Below are 19,750 nucleotides of genomic sequence, written 5' to 3'. Positions count from 1 at the left end.
GACGAGGGAGACGAGGGGAGAGTGAGGGCGGCGGCGGAGGTGGGTGACGGAGAGGTTCTGAGGGGGAAGAGGGGTGGGTGGCGGCGACGAGGGGGACGAAGGGGATCTGCATCAGGGGAGAGGGGAGAGGATCTGAGGGGGGGAGGGAGAGAAAGAAAGAAAGAATGGAGGCGAGGGGTGGGTGGAAAATGTCCATGAGGACAGACCTAGGGTTTCGGCTCGGGTGGGTTTGGGCCGTTGGATTCGGAAGCATCCGACGGTGGTTGATGCGTGATCCGCGTGATATGCTCATGGTCCAATCAGAACGCAGCAAACCATTTGATGACCTTATGACCATATAAATTGGTCGTGATCGATTCAAGATAAAAAAATTTATTCCATTTTTCAGTGCTCAAAATGAGTGTTTTTGTGAAAGTCCTATCAAATATTTGTTCAAATGATATCATATTTTGCACAAGTTTACATCATGGATTTGCAAACAATATTGACAAAGGGAGTTTTTATTTCCTTTGCACGAAAAATCAAATTTCCATTTTTTGAGTGCCCAAAATAAGTTTTTTTGTGGAGGTCCTATAATATATTTGTTGAAAAATTGGACCAAATCAATTTCATAAAATACGAGGCCATATATAATGCACAATTGACAAAATGGTTGGGTGAAAAAAGTTTTGATCCACCTCTGGTGAAAAAGAGAAATTGCCGTCGATTTAGCTGGAAACGGGTCAAATTTGAACTGCAGCTGCCTCATAGTTTACTCTTCATTTTTTCCAAAAATCATTTCTAGGTAAATAAGTATCTATTTAATCAGAGAAACACCAAAAAACTTCAAAGATTCAACCACTAGATAGGAACGGTCAAGCCCGCCGTTTTGACCGCATTTTGAAACGGGCATAAAAAATTCAAAAAAAATCAAAAAATTGGAAAACCTTCGCATTGTGTCATTATATTTGACCAAGTTTCCAGGAAAAATAATAAACTTGTAATACAGTAATTATTTTAAAAAAGTGTTCTCATAAATGAGCTATCATGCGTGAAGATTCATGGCTTTCAAGCAAAATGATCAATCTTATGGCCACATTCAGGGCATAGTTTGTTCAAATGATCTCATATTGTGCACAAGGGTACATCTTGGATTTCCAAACAATGTTTCCTAAGGAAGTTTTCATTTTCTTTGCACGAAAAATTCATTCTTCATTTTCCGAGTGCCCAAAAGGAGGGTTTTTTGTGAAGGAACTACCAAATAATTGTTGCAAAAAAATGGACCAAATCAATTTCATAAAATACTAGGCCATATATAATGCACAATTTACAAAATGGTTGGGTGAAAAAAGTTTTGATCCACCTCTGGAGAAAAAGACAAATTGCCGTCGATTTAGTTGGAAACGGGTCAAATTTGAACTGCAGCTGCCTCATAGTTTGCTCTTTATTTTTTCCAAAAATAATTTCTAGATAAATAAGTATCTATTTAATCAGAGAAACACAAAAAAAATTCCAAGATTCAACCACTAGATAGGAACGGTCAAGCCCGCCGTTTTGACCGCATTTTGAAACGGGCATAAAAAATTCAAAAAAAATCAAAAAATTGGAAAACCTTCGCATTGTGTCATTATATGTGACCAAGTTTCCAGGAAAAATAATAAACTTGTAATACGGTAATTATTTTAAAAAAGTGTTCATATAGATGAGCTATCATGCGTGAAGATTCATGGCTTTCAAGCCAAATGATCAATCTTATGGCCACATTCATGGCATATTTTGTTCAAATGATATCATATTGTGCACAAGGTTACATCTTGGATTTCCAAACAATGTTGCCTAAGGAAGTTTTCATTTTCTTTGCATGGAAAATTCATTTTTCATTTTCTGAGTGCCCAAAAGGAGGTTTTTTTGTGAAGGAACTACCAAATAATTGTTGCAAAAATGGACCAAATAAATTTTATAAAATACTAGGCCATATATAATGCACAATTGACAAAATGGTTGGGTGAAAAAAGTTTTGATCCACCTCTGGTGAAAAAGACAAATTGCCGCCGATTCAGCTGGAAACGGGTCAAATTTGAACTGCAGCTGCCTCATAGTTTACTCTTTATTTTTTTCCAAAAATCATTTCTAGGTAAATAAGTATCTATTTAATCAGAGAAACACCAAAAAACTTCCAAGACTCAACCACCAGATAGGAACGGTCAAGCCCGCCGTTTTGACCGCATTTTGAAACGGGCATAAAAAATGAAAAAAAAATGAAAAAATTGATCCACCTTCGCATTGTGTCATTATATGTGAACAAGTTTCTAGGAAAAATAATAAACTTGTAATACGGTAATTATTTTAAAAAAGTGTTCTCATAAATGAGCTATCATGCGTGCAGATTCATGGCTTTCAAGCCAAATGATCAATCTTATGGCCACATTGATGGCATAGTTTGTTCAAATGATCTCATATTGTGCACAAGGGTACATCTTGGATTTCCAAACAATGCTGCCTAAGGGAGTTTTCATTTTCTTTGCATGGAAAATTCATTTTTCATTTTTCGTGTGCCCAAAAGGAGGTTTTTTTGTGAAGGAACTACCAAATAATTGTTGCAAAAATGGACCAAATCAATTTCATAAAATACTAGGCCATATATAATGCACAATTGACAAAATGGTTGGGTGAAAAAAGTTTTAATCCACCTCTGGTGAAAAAGACAAATTGTCGTTGATTTAGTTGGAAACGGGTCAAATTTGAACTGCAGCTGCCTCATAGTTTGCTCTTTATTTTTTCCAAAAATCATTTCTAGGTAAATAAGTATCTATTTAATCCGAGAAACACCAAAAAAATTCCAAGATTCAACCACTAGATAGGAACAGTCAAGCCCGCCGTTTTGACCGCATTTTGAAACGGGCATAAAAAATTCAAAAAAGTTAAAAAAATTGGAAAACCTTCGCATTGTGTCATTATATGTGACCAAGTTTTCAGGAGAAATAATAAACTTGTAATACGGTAATTATTTTAAAAAAGTGTTCTCATAAATGAGCTATTATGCGTGAAGATTCATGGCTTTCAAGCCAAATGATCAATCTTATGGCCACATTCATGGCATAGTTGATTCAAATGATCTCATATTGTGCACAAGGGTACATCTTGGATTTCCAAACAATGTTGCCTAAGGAAGTTTTCATTTTCTTTGCACGGAAAATTCATTTTTCATTTTCCGAGTGCCCAAAAGGAGGGTTTTTGGTGAAGGAACTACCAAATAATTGTTGCAAAAATGGACCAAATCAATTTCATAAAATACTAGGCCATATATAATGCACAATTGACAAAATGGTTGGGTGAAAAAAGTTTTGATCCACCTCTGGTGAAAAAGACAAATTGCCGTCGATTCAGTTGGAAACGGGTCAAATTTGAACTGCAGCTGCCTCATAGTTTGCTCTTTATTTTTTCCAAAAATCATTTCTAGGTAAATAAGTATCTATTTAGTCAGAGAAACACCAAAAAAATTCCAAGATTCAACCACTAGATAGGAACAGTCAAGCCCGCCGTTTTGACCGCATTTTGAAACGGGCATAAAAAATTCAAAAAAAATCAAAAAATTGGAAAACCTTCGCATTGTGTCATTATATGTGACCAAGTTTTCAGGAGAAATAATAAACTTGTAATATGGTAATTATTTTAAAAAAGTGTTCTCATAAATGAGCTATTATGCGTGAAGATTCATGGCTTTCAAGCCAAATGATCAATCTTATGGCCACATTCATGGCATAGTTGATTAAAATGATCTCATATTGTGTACAAGGGTACATCTTGGATTTCCAAACAATGTTGCCTAAGGAAGTTTTCATTTTCTTTGCACGGAAAATTCATTTTTCATTTTCCGAGTGCCCAAAAGGAGGGTTTTTTGTGAAGGAACTACCAAATAATTGTTGCAAAAATGGACCAATTCAATTTCATAAAATACTAGGCCATATATAATGCAACATTGACAAAATGGTTGGGTGAAAAAAGTTTTGATCCACCTCTGGTGAAAAAGACAAGTTGCCATCGATTTAGTTGGAAACGGGTCAAATTTGAACTCTAGCTGCCTCATAGTTTGCTCTTTATTTTTTCCAAAAATCATTTCTAGGTAAATAAGTATCTATTTAATCAGAGAAACACCAAAAAAATTCCAAGATTCAACCACTAGATAGGAACAGTCAAGCCCGCCGTTTTGACCGCATTTTGAAACGGGCATAAAAAATTCAAAAAAAAAATCAAAAAATTGGAAAACCTTCGCATTGTGTCATTATATGTGACCAAGTTTCAGGAGAAATAATAAACTTGTAATACGGTAATTATTTTAAAAAAGTGTTCGCATAAATGAGCTATTATGCGTGAAGATTCATGGCTTTCAAGCCAAATGATCAATCTTATGGCCACATTCATGGCATAGTTGATTCAAATGATCTCATATTGTGCACAAGGGTACATCTTGGATTTCCAAACAATGTTGCCTAAGGAAGTTTTCATTTTCTTTGCACGGAAAATTCATTTTTCATTTTCCGAGTGCCCAAAAGGAGGGTTTTTTGTGAAGGAACTACCAAATAATAGTTGCAAAAATGGACCAAATCAATTTCATAAAATACTAGGCCATATATAATGCACAATTGACAAAATGGTTGGGTGAAAAAAGTTTTGATCCACCTCTGGTGAAAAAGACAAATTGCCGTCGATTCAGTTGGAAACGGGTCAAATTTGAACTGCAGCTGCCTCATAGTTTGCTCTTTATTTTTTCCAAAAATCATTTCTAGGTAAATAAGTATCTATTTAGTCAGAGAAACACCAAAAAAATTCCAAGATTCAACCACTAGATAGGAACAGTCAAGCCCGCCGTTTTGACCGCATTTTGAAACGGGCATAAAAAATTCAAAAAAAATCAAAAAATTGGAAAACCTTCGCATTGTGTCATTATATGTGACCAAGTTTTCAGGAGAAATAATAAACTTGTAATATGGTAATTATTTTAAAAAAGTGTTCTCATAAATGAGCTATTATGCGTGAAGATTCATGGCTTTCAAGCCAAATGATCAATCTTATGGCCACATTCATGGCATAGTTGATTAAAATGATCTCATATTGTGTACAAGGGTACATCTTGGATTTCCAAACAATGTTGCCTAAGGAAGTTTTCATTTTCTTTGCACGGAAAATTCATTTTTCATTTTCCGAGTGCCCAAAAGGAGGGTTTTTTGTGAAGGAACTACCAAATAATTGTTGCAAAAATGGACCAAATCAATTTCATAAAATACTAGGCCATATATAATGCAACATTAACAAAATGGTTGGGTGAAAAAAGTTTTGATCCACCTCTGGTGAAAAAGACAAGTTGCCATCGATTTAGTTGGAAACGGGTCAAATTTGAACTGCAGCTGCCTCATAGTTTGCTCTTTATTTTTTCCAAAAATCATTTCTAGGTAAATAAGTATCTATTTAATCAGAGAAACACCAAAAAAATTCCAAGATTCAACCACTAGATAGGAACAGTCAAGCCCGCCGTTTTGACCGCATTTTGAAACGGGCATAAAAAATTCAAAAAAAATCAAAAAATTGGAAAACCTTCGCATTGTGTCATTATATGTGACCAAGTTTTCAGGAGAAATAATAAACTTGTAATACGGTAATTATTTTAAAAAAGTGTTCGCATAAATGAGCTATTATGCGTGAAGATTCATGGCTTTCAAGCCAAATGATCAATCTTATGGCCACATTCATGGCATAGTTGATTCAAATGATCTCATATTGTGCACAAGGGTACATCTTGGATTTCCAAACAATGTTGCCTAAGGAAGTTTTCATTTTCTTTGCACGGAAAATTCATTTTTCATTTTCCGAGAGCCCAAAAGGAGGGTTTTTTGTGAAGGAACTACCAAATAATAGTTGCAAAAATGGACCAAATCAATTTCATAAAATACTAGGCCATATATAATGCACAATTGACAAAATGGTTGGGTGAAAAAAGTTTTGATCCACCTCTGGTGAAAAAGACAAATTGCCGTCGATTCAGTTGGAAACGGGTCAAATTTGAACTGCAGCTGCCTCATAGTTTGCTCTTTATTTTTTCCAAAAATAATTTCTTGGTAAATAAGTATCTATTTAATCAGAGAAATACCAAAAAAATTCCAAGATTCAACCAGTAGATAGGAACGGTAAAGCCCGCCATTTTGACCGCATTTTGAAACGGGCATAAAAAATTAAAAAAAAATCAAAAAATTGGAATACCTTCGCATTGTGTCATTATATGTGACCAAGTTTCCAGGAAAAATAATAAACTTGTAATACGGTAATTATTTTAAAAAAGTGTTCTCATAGATGAGCCATCATGCGTGAAGATTCATGGCTTTCAAGCCAAATGATCAATCTTATGGCCACATTTATGGCATAGTTTGTTCAAATGATCTCATATTGTGCACAAGGGTACATATTGGATTTCCAAACAATGTTTCCTAAGGAAGTTTTCATTTTCTTTGCACGGAAAATTCATTTTTCATTTTCCGAGTGCCCAAAAGGAGGTTTTTTCGTGAAGGAACTACCAAATAATTGTTGCAAAAATGGACCAAATCAATTTTATAAAATACTAGGCCATATATAATGCACAATTGACAAAATGGTTGGGTGAAAAAAGTTTTGATCCACCTCTGGTGAAAAAGAGAAATTGCCGTCGATTTAGTTGGAAACGGGTCAAATTTGAACTGCACCTGCCTCATAGTTTACTCTTTATTTTTTCCAAAAATCATTTCTAGGTAAATAAGTATCTATTTAATCATAGAAACACCAAAAAACTTCCAAGATTCAACCACTAGATAGGAACGGTCAAGCCGACCGTTTTGACCGCATTTTGAAATGGGCATAAAAAATTCAAAAAAATCAAAAAATTGGAAAACCTTCGCATTGTGTCATTATATGTGCCCAAGTTTGCAGGAAAAATAATAAATTTGTAATACGGTAATTATTTTAAAAAAGGGTTCTCATAAATGAGCTATCATGCGTGAAGATTCATGGCTTTCAAGCCAAATGATCAATCTTATGGCCACATTCATGTCATAGTTTGTTCAAATGATCTCATATTGTGTACAAGGGTACATCTTGGATTTCCAAACAATGTTGCCTAAGGAAGTTTTCATTTTCTTTGCACGGAAAATTCATTTTTCATTTTCCGAGTGCCCAAAAGGAGGGTTTTTTGTGAAGGAACTACCAAATAATTGTTGCAAAAATGGACCAAATCAATTTCATAAAATACTAGGCCATATATAAGGCACAATTTACAAAATGGTTGGGTGAAAAAAGTTTTGATGCACCTCTAGTGAAAAAGACAAATTGCCGTCGATTCAGGTGGAAATGGGTCAAATTTGAACTGCAGCTGCCTCATAGTTCGCTCTTTATTTTTTCCAAAAATCATTTCTAGGTAAATAAGTATCTATTTAATCAGAGAAACACCAAAAAACTTCCAAGATTCAACCACTAGATAGGAACGGTCAAGCCTGCCGTTTTGACCGCATTTTGAAACGGGCATAAAGAATTCAAAAAAAAATCAAAAAATTGGAAAACCTTCACATTGTGTCATTATATGCGACCAAGTTTTCAGGAAAAATAATAAACTTGTAATACGGTAATTATTTTAAAAAAGTGTTCGCATAAATGAGCTATTATGCGTGAAGATTCATGGCTTTCAAGCCAAATGATCAATCTTATGGCCACATTCATGGCATAGTTTGTTCAAATGATCTCATATTGTGCACAAGGGTACATCTTGTATTTCCAAACAATGTTGCCTAAGGAAGTTTTCATTTTCTTTGCACGGAAAATTCATTTTTCATTTTCCGAGTGCCCAAAAGGAGGGTTTTTTGTGAAGGAACTACCAAATAATTGTTGCAAAAATGGACCAAATAAATTTTATAAAATACTAGGCCATATATAATGCACAATTGACAAAATGGTTGGGTGAAAAGAGTTTTGATCCACCTCTGGTGAAAAAGACAAATTGTCGTCGATTCAGCTGGAAACGGGTCAAATTTGAACTGCAGCTGCCTCATAGTTTACTCTTTATTTTTTTCCAAAAATCATTTCTAGGTAAATAAGTATCTATTTAATCAGAGAAACACCAAAAAACTTCCAAGATTCAACCACTAGATAGGAACGGTCAAGCCCGCCGTTTTGACCGCATATTGAAACAGGCATAAAAAACTCAAAAAAAAAATGAAAAAATTGATCCACCTTCGCATTGTGTCATTATATGTGAACAAGTTTCCAGGAAAAATAATAAACTTGTAATATGGTAATTATTTTAAAAAAATGTTCTCATAAATGAGCTATCATGCGTGCAGATTCATGGCTTTCAATCCAAATGATCAATCTTATGGCCACATTCATGGCATAGTTTGTTCAAACGATCTCATATTGTGCACAAGGGTACATCTTGGATTTCCAAACAATGTTGCCTAAGGAAGTTTTCATTTTCTTTGCACGGAAAATTCATTTTTCATTTCCCGAGTGCCCAAAAGGAGGGTTTTTTGTGAAGGAACTACCAAATAATTGTTGCAAAAATGGACCAAATCAATTTTATAAAATACTAGGCCATATATAATACACAATTGACAAAATGGTTGCGTGAAAAAAGTTTTGATCCTCCTCTGGGCAAATAAGTATCTATTTAATCAAAGAAACACCAAAAAACTTCCAAGATTCAACCACTAGATAGGAATGGTCAAGCCCGCCGTTTTGACCGCATTTTTGAAACGGGCATAAAAAATTCAAAAAAAATCAAGAAATTGGAAAACCTTCGCATTGTGTCATTATATGTGACCAAGTTTCCAGGAAAAATAATAAAATTGTAATACGGTAATTATTTTAAAAAAGTGTTCTCATAAATGAGCTATCATGCGTGAAGATTCATGGCTTTCAAGCCAAATGATCAATCTTATGGCCACATTCATGGCATAGTTTGTTCAAATGATCTCATATTGTGCACAAGGGTACATCTTGGATTTCCAAACAATGCTGCCTAAGGGAGTTTTCATTTTCTTTGCACGGAAAATTCATTTTTCATTTTTCGTGTGCCCAAAAGGAGGTTTTTTTGTGAAGGAACTACCAAATAATTGTTGCAAAAATGGACCAAATCAATTTCATAAAATACTAGGCCATATATAATGCACAATTGACAAAATGGTTGGGTGAAAAATGATTTGATCCACCTCTGGTGAAAAAGACAAATTGCCGTCGATTTAGTTGGAAATGGGTCAAATTTGAACTGCAGCTGCCTCATAGTTTGCTCTTTATTTTTTCGAAAAATCATTTCTAGGTAAATAAGTATCTATTTAATCAGAGAAGCACCAAAAAAATTCCAAGATTCAACCACTAGATAGGAACAGTCAAGCCCGCCGTTTTGACCGCATTTTGAAACGGGCATAAAAAATTCAAAAAAATCAAAAAATTGGAAAACCTTCGCATTGTGTCATTATATGTGACCAAGTTTTCAGGAGAAATAATAAACTTGTAATACGGTAATTATTTTAAAAAAGTGTTCTCATAAATGAGCTATTATGCGTGAAGATTCATGGCTTTCAAGCCAAATGATCAATCTTATGGCCACATTCATGGCATAGTTGATTCAAATGATCTCATATTGTGCACAAGGGTACATCTTGGATTTCCAAACAATGTTGCCTAAGGAAGTTTTAATATTCTTTGCACGGAAAATTCATTTTTCATTTTCCGAGTGCCCAAAAGGAGGGTTTTTTGTGAAGGAACTACCAAATAATTGTTGCAAAAATGGACCAAATAAATTTTATAAAATACTAGGCCATATATAATGCACAATTGACAAAATGGTTGGGTGAAAAAAGTTTTGATCCACCTCTGGTGAAAAAGACAAATTGTCGCCGATTCAGCTGGAAACGGGTCAAATTTGAACTGCAGCTGCCTCATAGTTTACTCTTTATTTTTTTCCAAAAATCATTTCTAGGTAAATAAGTATCTATTTAATCAGAGAAACACCAAAAAACTTCCAAGATTCAACCACTAGATAGGAACGGTCAAGCCCGCCGTTTTGACCGCATTTTGAAACAGGCATAAAAAACTCAAAAAAAATGAAAAAATAGATCCACCTTCGCATTGTGTCATTATATGTGAACAAGTTTCCAGGAAAAATTATAAACTTGTAATACGGTAATTATTTTAAAAAAGTGTTCTCATAAATGAGCTATCATGCGTGCAGATTCATGGCTTTCAATCCAAATGATCAATCTTATGGCCACATTCATGGCATAGTTTGTTCAAACGATCTCAAATTGTGCACAAGGGTACATCTTGGATTTCCAAACAATGTTGCCTAAGGAAGTTTTCATTTTCTTTGCACGGAAAATTCATTTTTCATTTTCCGAGTGCCCAAAAGGAGGGTTTTTTGTGAAGGAACTACCAAATAATTGTTGCAAAAATGGACCAAATCAATTTTATAAAATACTAGGCCATATATAATGCACAATTGACAAAATGGTTGCGTGAAAAAAGTTTTGATCCTCCTCTGGGCAAATAAGTATCTATTTAATCAAGGAAACACCAAAAAACTTCCAAGATTGAACCACTAGATAGGAATGGTCAAGCCCGCCGTTTTGACCGCATTTTGAAACGGGCATAAAAAATTCAAAAAAAATCAAAAAATTGGAAAACCTTCGCATTGTGTCATTATATGTGACCAAGTTTTCAGGAGAAATAACAAACTTGTAATACGGTAATTATTTTAAAAAAGTGTTCTCATAAATGAGCTATTATGCGTGAAGATTCATGGCTTTCAAGCCAAATGATCAATCTTATGGCCACATTCATGGCATAGTTGATTCAAATGATCTCATATTGTGCACAAGGGTACATCTTGGATTTCCAAACAATGTTGCCTAAGGAAGTTTTCATTTTCTTTGCACGGAAAATTCATTTTTCATTTTCCGAGTGCCCAAAAGGAGGGTTTTTTGTGAAGGAACTACCAAATAATTGTTGCAAAAATGGACCAAATCAATTTCATAAAATACTAGGCCATATATAATGCAACATTGACAAAATGGTTGGGTGAAAAAAGTTTTGATCCACCTCTGGTGAAAAAGACAAATTGCCGTCGATTTAGTTGGAAACGGGTCAAATTTGAACTGCAGCTGCCTCATAGTTTGCTCTTTATTTTTTCCAAAAATCATTTCTAGGTAAATAAGTATCTATTTAATCAGAGAAACACCAAAAAAATTCCAAGATTCAACCACTAGATAGGAACAGTCAAGCCCGCCGTTTTGACCGCATTTTGAAACGGGCATAAAAAATTCAAAAAAAAATCAAAAAATTGGAAAACCTTCGCATTGTGTCATTATATGTGACCAAGTTTTCAGGAGAAATAATAAAATTGTAATACGGTAATTATTTTAAAAAAGTTTTCTCATAAATGAGCTATTATGCATGAAGATTCATGGCTTTCAAGCCAAATGATCAATCTTATGGCCACATTCATGGCATAGTTGATTCAAATGATCTCATATTGTGCACAAGGGTACATCTTGGATTTCCAAACAATGTTGCCTAAGGAAGTTTTCATTTTCTTTGCACGGAAAATTCATTTTTCATTTTCCGAGTGCCCAAAAGGAGGGTTTTTTGTGAAGGAACTACCAAATAATAGTTGCAAAAATGGACCAAATCAATTTCATAAAATACTAGGCTATATATAATGCACAATTGACAAAATGGTTGGGTGAAAAAAGTTTTGATCCACCTCTAGTGAAAAAGACAAATTGCCGTCGATTCAGTTGGAAACGGGTCAAATTTGAACTGCAGCTGCCTCATAGTTTGCTCTTTATTTTTTCCAAATATCATTTCTAGGTAAATAAGTATCTATTTAATCAGAGAAACACCAAAAAACTTCCAAGATTCAACCACTAGATAGGAACGGTCAAGCCCGCCGTTTTGACCGCATTTTGAAACAGGCATAAAAAACTCAAAAAAATGAAAAAATTGATCCACCTTCGCATTGTGTCATTATATGTGAACAAGTTTCCAGGAAAAATAATAAACTTGTAATACGGTAATTATTTTAAAAAAGTGTTCTCATAAATGAGCTATCATGCGTGCAGATTCATGGCTTTCAATCCAAATGATCAATCTTATGGCCACATTCATGGCATAGTTTGTTCAAACGATCTCATATTGTGCACAAGGGTACATCTTGGATTTCCAAACAATGTTGCCTAAGGAAGTTTTCATTTTCTTTGCACGGAAAATTCATTTTTCATTTTCCGAGTGCCCAAAAGGAGGGTTTTTTGTGAAGGAACTACCAAATAATTGTTGCAAAAATGGACCAAATCAATTTTATAAAATACTAGGCCATATATAATGCACAATTGACAAAATGGTTGCGTGAAAAAAGTTTTGATCCTCCTCTGGGCAAATAAGTATCTATTTAATCAAAGAAACACCAAAAAACTTCCAAGATTCAACCACTAGATAGGAATGGTCAAGCCCGCCGTTTTGACCGCATTTTGAAACGGGCATAAAAAATTGAAAAAATATCAAAAAATTGGAAAACCTTCGCATTGTGTCATTATATGTGACCAAGTTTTCAGGAGAAATAATAAACTTGTAATACGGTAATTATTTTAAAAAAGTGTTCTCATAAATGAGCTATTATGCGTGAAGATTCATGGCTTTCAAGCCAAATGATCAATCTTATGGCCACATTCATGGCATAGTTGATTCAAATGATCTCATATTGTGCACAAGGGTACATCTTGGATTTCCAAACAATGTTGCCTAAGGAAGTTTTCATTTTCTTTGCACGGAAAATTCATTTTTCATTTTCCGAGTGCCCAAAAGGAGGGTTTTTTGTGAAGGAACTACCAAATAATTGTTGCAAAAATGGACCAAATCAATTTTATAAAATACTAGGCCATATATAATGCACAATTGACAAAATGGTTGCGTGAAAAAAGTTTTGATCCTCCTCTGGGCAAATAAGTATCTATTTAATCAAAGAAACACCAAAAAACTTCCAAGATTCAACCACTAGATAGGAATGGTCAAGCCCGCCGTTTTGACCGCATTTTGAAACGGGCATAAAAAATTCAAAAAATATCAAAAAATTGGAAAACCTTCGCATTGTGTCATTATATGTGACCAAGTTTTCAGGAGAAATAATAAACTTGTAATACGGTAATTATTTTAAAAAAGTGTTCTCATAAATGAGCTATTATGCGTGAAGATTCATGGCTTTCAAGCCAAATGATCAATCTTATGGCCACATTCATGGCATAGTTGATTCAAATGATCTCATATTGTGCACAAGGGTACATCTTGGATTTCCAAACAATGTTGCCTAAGGAAGTTTTCATTTTCTTTGCACGGAAAATTCATTTTTCATTTTCCGAGTGCCCAAAAGGAGGGTTTTTTGTGAAGGAACTACCAAATAATAGTTGCAAAAATGGACCAAATCAATTTCATAAAATACTAGGCCATATATAATGCAACATTGACAAAATGGTTGGGTGAAAAAAGTTTTGATCCACCTCTGGTGAAAAAGACAAATTGCCGTTGATTTAGTTGGAAACGGGTCAAATTTGAACTGCAGCTGCCTCATAGTTTGCTCTTTATTTTTTCCAAAAATCATTTCTAGGTAAATAAGTATCTATTTAATCAGAGAAACACCAAAAAAATTCCAAGATTCAACCACTAGATAGGAACAGTCAAGCCCGCCGTTTTGACCGCATTTTGAAACGGGCATAAAAAATTCAAAAAAAAATCAAAAAATTGGAAAACCTTCGCATTGTGTCATTATATGTGACCAAGTTTTCAGGAGAAATAATAAAATTGTAATACGGTAATTATTTTAAAAAAGTGTTCTCATAAATGAGCTATTATGCATGAAGATTCATGGCTTTCAAGCCAAATGATCAATCTTATGGCCACATTCATGGCATAGTTGATTCAAATGATCTCATATTGTGCACAAGGGTACATCTTGGATTTCCAAACAATGTTTCCTAAGGAAGTTTTCATTTTCTTTGCACGGAAAATTCATTTTTCATTTTCCGAGTGCCCAAAAGGAGGGTTTTTTGTGAAGGAACTACCAAATAATAGTTGCAAAAATGGACCAAATCAATTTCATAAAATACTAGGCTATATATAATGCACAATTGACAAAATGGTTGGGTGAAAAAAGTTTTGATCCACCTCTGGTGAAAAAGACAAATTGCCGTCGATTTAGTTGGAAACGGGTCAAATTTGAACTGCAGCTGCCTCATAGTTTGCTCTTTATTTTTTCCAAAAATCATTTCTAGGTAAATAAGTATCTATTTAATCAGAGAAACACCAAAAAAATTCCAAGATTCAACCACTAGATAGGAACAGTCAAGCCCGCCGTTTTGACCGCATTTTGAAACGGGCATAAAAAATTCAAAAAAAAATCGAAAAATTGGAAAACCTTCGCATTGTGTCATTATATGTGACCAAGTTTTCAGGAGAAATAATAAAATTGTAATACGGTAATTATTTTAAAAAAGTGTTCTCATAAATGAGCTATTATGCATGAAGATTCATGGCTTTCAAGCCAAATGATCAATCTTATGGCCACATTCATGGCATAGTTGATTCAAATGATCTCATATTGTGCACAAGGGTACATCTTGGATTTCCAAACAATGTTGCCTAAGGAAGTTTTCATTTTCTTTGCACGGAAAATTCATTTTTCATTTTCCGAGTGCCCAAAAGGAGGGTTTTTTGTGAAGGAACTACCAAATAATTGTTGCAAAAATGGACCAAATCAATTTCATAAAATACTAGGCCATATATAATGCAACATTGACAAAATGGTTGGGTGAAAAAAGTTTTGATCCACCTCTGGTGAAAAAGACAAATTGTCGTCGATTTAGTTGGAAACGGGTCAAATTTGAACTGCAGCTGCCTCATAGTTTGCTCTTTATTTTTTCCAAAAATCATTTCTAGGTAAATAAGTATCTATTTAATCAGAGAAACACCAAAAAAATTCCAAGATTCAACCACTAGATAGGAACAGTCAAGCCCGCCGTTTTGACCGCATTTTGAAACGGGCATAAAAAATTCAAAAAAAAATCAAAAAATTGGAAAACCTTCTCATTGTGTCATTATATGTGACCAAGTTTTCAGGAGAAATAATAAAATTGTAATACGGTAATTATTTTAAAAAAGTGTTCTCATAAATGAGCTATTATGCATGAAGATTCATGGCTTTCAAGCCAAATGATCAATCTTATGGCCACATTCATGGCATAGTTGATTCAAATGATCTCATATTGTGCACAAGGGTACATCTTGGATTTCCAAACAATGTTGCCTAAGGAAGTTTTCATTTTCTTTGCACGGAAAATTCATTTTTCATTTTCCGAGTGCCCAAAAGGAGGGTTTTTTGTGAAGGAACTACCAAATAATTGTTGCAAAAATGGACCAAATCAATTTCATAAAATACTAGGCCATATATAATGCAACATTGACAAAATGGTTGGGTGAAAAAAGTTTTGATCCACCTCTGGTGAAAAAGACAAATTGTCGTCGATTTAGTTGGAAACGGGTCAAATTTGAACTGCAGCTGCCTCATAGTTTGCTCTTTATTTTTTCCAAAAATCATTTCTAGGTAAATAAGTATCTATTTAATCAGAGAAACACCAAAAAAATTCCAAGATTCAACCACTAGATAGGAACAGTCAAGCCCGCCGTTTTGACCGCATTTTGAAACGGGCATAAAAAATTCAAAAAAAAATCAAAAAATTGGAAAACCTTCGCATTGTGTCATTATATGTGACCAAGTTTTCAGGAGAAATAATAAAATTGTAATACGGTAATTATTTTAAAAAAGTGTTCTCATAAATGAGCTATTATGCATGAAGATTCATCGCTTTCAAGCCAAATGATCAATCTTATGGCCACATTCATGGCATAGTTGATTCAAATGATCTCATATTGTGCACAAGGGTACATCTTGGATTTCCAAACAATGTTGCCTAAGGAAGTTTTCATTTTCTTTGCACGGAAAATTCATTTTTCATTTTCCGAGTGCCCAAAAGGAGGGTTTTTTGTGAAGGAACTACCAAATAATTGTTGCAAAAATGGACCAAATCAATTTCATAAAATACTAGGCCATATATAATGCAACATTGACAAAATGGTTGGGTGAAAAAAGTTTTGATCCACCTCTGGTGAAAAAGACAAATTGCCGTCGATTTAGTTGGAAACGGGTCAAATTTGAACTGCAGCTGCCTCATAGTTTGCTCTTTATTTTTTCCAAAAATCATTTCTAGGTAAATAAGTATCTATTTAATCAGAGAAACACCAAAAAAATTCCAAGATTCAACCACTAGATAGGAACAGTCAAGCCCGCCGTTTTGACCGCATTTTGAAACGGGCATAAAAAATTCAAAAAAAAATCAAAAAATTGGAAAACCTTCGCATTGTGTCATTATATGTGACCAAGTTTTCAGGAGAAATAATAAAATTGTAATACGGTAATTATTTTAAAAAAGTGTTCTCATAAATGAGCTATTATGCATGAAGATTCATGGCTTTCAAGCCAAATGATCAATCTTATGGCCACATTCATGGCATAGTTGATTCAAATGATCTCATATTGTGCACAAGGGTACATCTTGGATTTCCAAACAATGTTGCCTAAGGAAGTTTTCATTTTCTTTGCACGGAAAATTCATTTTTCATTTTCCGAGTGCCCAAAAGGAGGGTTTTTTGTGAAGGAACTACCAAATAATAGTTGCAAAAATGGACCAAATCAATTTCATAAAATACTAGGCTATATATAATGCACAATTGACAAAATGGTTGGGTGAAAAAAGTTTTGATCCACCTCTCGTGAAAAAGACAAATTGCCGTCGATTTAGTTGGAAACGGGTCAAATTTGAACTGCAGCTGCCTCATAGTTTGCTCTTTATTTTTTCCAAAAATAATTTCTAGGTAAATAAGTATCTATTTAATCAGAGAAATACCAAAAAAATTCCAAGATTCAACCACTAGATAGGAACGGTAAAGCCCGCCATTTTGACCGCATTTTGAAACGGGCATAAAAAATTCAAAAAAAAATCAAAAAATTGGAATACCTTCGCATTGTGTCATTATATGTGACCAAGTTTCCAGGAAAAATAATAAACTTGTAATACGGTAATTATTTTAAAAAAGTGTTCCCATAGATGAGCCATCATGCGTGAAGATTCATGGCTTTCAAGCCAAATGATCAATCTTATGGCCACATTTATGGCATAGTTTGTTCAAATGATCTCATATTGTGCACAAGGGTACATATTGGATTTCCAAACAATGTTTCCTAAGGAAGTTTTCATTTTCTTTGCACGGAAAATTCATTTTTCATTTTCCGAGTGCCCAAAAGGAGGTTTTTTTGTGAAGGAACTAAAAAATAATTGTTGCAAAAATGGACCAAATCAATTTTATAAAATACTAGGCCATATATAATGCACAATTGACAAAATGGTTGGGTGAAAAAAGTTTTGATCCACCTCTGGTGAAAAAGAGAAATTGCTGTCGATTTAGTTGGAAACAGGTCAAATTTGAACTGCACCTGCCTCATAGTTTACTCTTTATTTTTTCCAAAAATCATTTCTAGGTAAATAAGTATCTATTTAATCATAGAAACACCAAAAAACTTCCAAGATTCAACCACTAGATAGGAACGGTCAAGCCGGCCGTTTTGACCGCATTTTGAAATGGGCATAAAAAATTCAAAAAAAAATCAAAAAATTGGAAAACCTTCGCATTGTGTCATTATATGTGCCCAAGTTTCCAGAAAAAATAATAAACTTGTAATACGGTAATTATTTTAAAAAAGGGTTCTCATAAATGAGCTATCATGCGTGAAGATTCATGGCTTTCAAGCCAAATGATCAATCTTATGGCCACATTCATGGCATAGTTTGTTCAAATGATCTCATATTGTGCACAAAGGTACATCTTGGATTTCCAAACAATGTTGCCTAAGGAAGTTTTCATTTTCTTTGCACGGAAAATTCATTTTTCATTTTCCGAGTGCCCAAAAGGAGGGTTTTTTGTGAAGGAACTACCAAATAATTGTTGCAAAAATGGACCAAATCAATTTCATAAAATACTAGGCCATATATAAGGCACAATTTACAAAATGGTTGGGTGAAAAAAGTTTTGATGCACCTCTTGTGAAAAAGACAAATTGTCGTCGATTCAGGTGGAAACGGGTCAAATTTGAACTGCAGCTGCCTCATAGTTCGCTCTTTATTTTTTCCAAAAATCATTTCTAGGTAAATAAGTATCTATTTAATCAGAGAAACACCAAAAAACTTCCAAGATTCAACCACTAGATAGGAACGGTCAAGCCTGCCGTTTTGACCGCATTTTGAAACGGGCATAAAAAAATCAAAAAAAATCAAAAAATTGGAAAACCTTCACATTGTGTCATTATATGTGACCAAGTTTTCAGGAAAAATAATAAACTTGTAATACGGTAATTATTTTAAAAAAGTGTTCTCATAAATGAGCTATTATGCGTGAAGATTCATGGCTTTCAAGCCAAATGATCAATCTTATGGCCACATTCATGGCATAGTTTGTTCAAATGATCTCATATTGTGCACAAGGGTACATCTTGTATTTACAAACAATGTTGCCTAAGGAAGTTTTCATTTTCTTTGCACGGAAAATTCATTTTTCATTTTCCGAGTGCCCAAAAGGAGGGTTTTTTGTGAAGGAACTACCAAATAATTGTTGCAAAAATGGACCAAATAAATTTTATAAAATACTAGGCCATATATAATGCACAATTGACAAAATGGTTGGGTGAAAAAAGTTTTGATCCACCTCTGGTGAAAAAGACAAATTGCCGCCGATTCAGCTGGAAAGGGGTCAAATTTGAACTGCAGCTGCCTCATAGTTTACTCTTTATTTTTTTCCAAAAATCATTTCTAGGTAAATAAGTATCTATTTAATCAGAGAAACACCAAAAAACTTCCATGATTCAACCACTAGATAGGAACGGTCAAGCCCGCCGTTTTGACCGCATTTTGAAACAGGCATAAAAAACTCAAAAAAAATGAAAAAATTGATCCACCTTCGCATTGTGTCATTATATGTGAACAAGTTTCCAGGAAAAATAATAAACTTGTAATACGGTAATTATTTTAAAAAAGTGTTCTCATAAATGAGCTATCATGCGTGCAGATTCATGGCTTTCAATCCAAATGATCAATCTTATGGCCACATTCATGGCATAGTTTGTTCAAACGATCTCATATTGTGCACAAGGGTACATCTTGGATTTCCAAACAATGTTGCCTAAGGAAGTTTTCATTTTCTTTGCACGGAAAATTCATTTTTCATTTTCCGAGTGCCCAAAAGGAGGGTTTTTTGTGAAGGAACTACCAAATAATTGTTGCAAAAATGGACCAAATCAATTTTATAAAATACTAGGCCATATATAATGCACAATTGACAAAATGGTTGCGTGAAAAAAGTTTTGATCCTCCTCTGGGCAAATAAGTATCTATTTAATCAGAGAAACACCAAAAAACTTCCAAGATTCAACCACTAGATAGGAATGGTCAAGCCCGCCGTTTTGACCACATTTTTGAAACGGGCATAAAAAATTCAAAAAAAAATCAAGAAAATGGAAAACCTTCGCATTGTGTCATTATATGTGACCAAGTTTCCAGGAAAATAATAAAATTGTAATACGGTAATTATTTTAAAAAAGTGTTCT

The sequence above is a fragment of the Triticum aestivum genome, chromosome 6B (assembly GCF_018294505.1).
Source record: "Triticum aestivum cultivar Chinese Spring chromosome 6B, IWGSC CS RefSeq v2.1, whole genome shotgun sequence".
NCBI lineage: Eukaryota > Viridiplantae > Streptophyta > Magnoliopsida > Poales > Poaceae > Triticum > Triticum aestivum.
The sequence above is the reverse complement of the archived record's forward strand: the minus strand, read 5'-3'. Positions refer to the sequence as shown.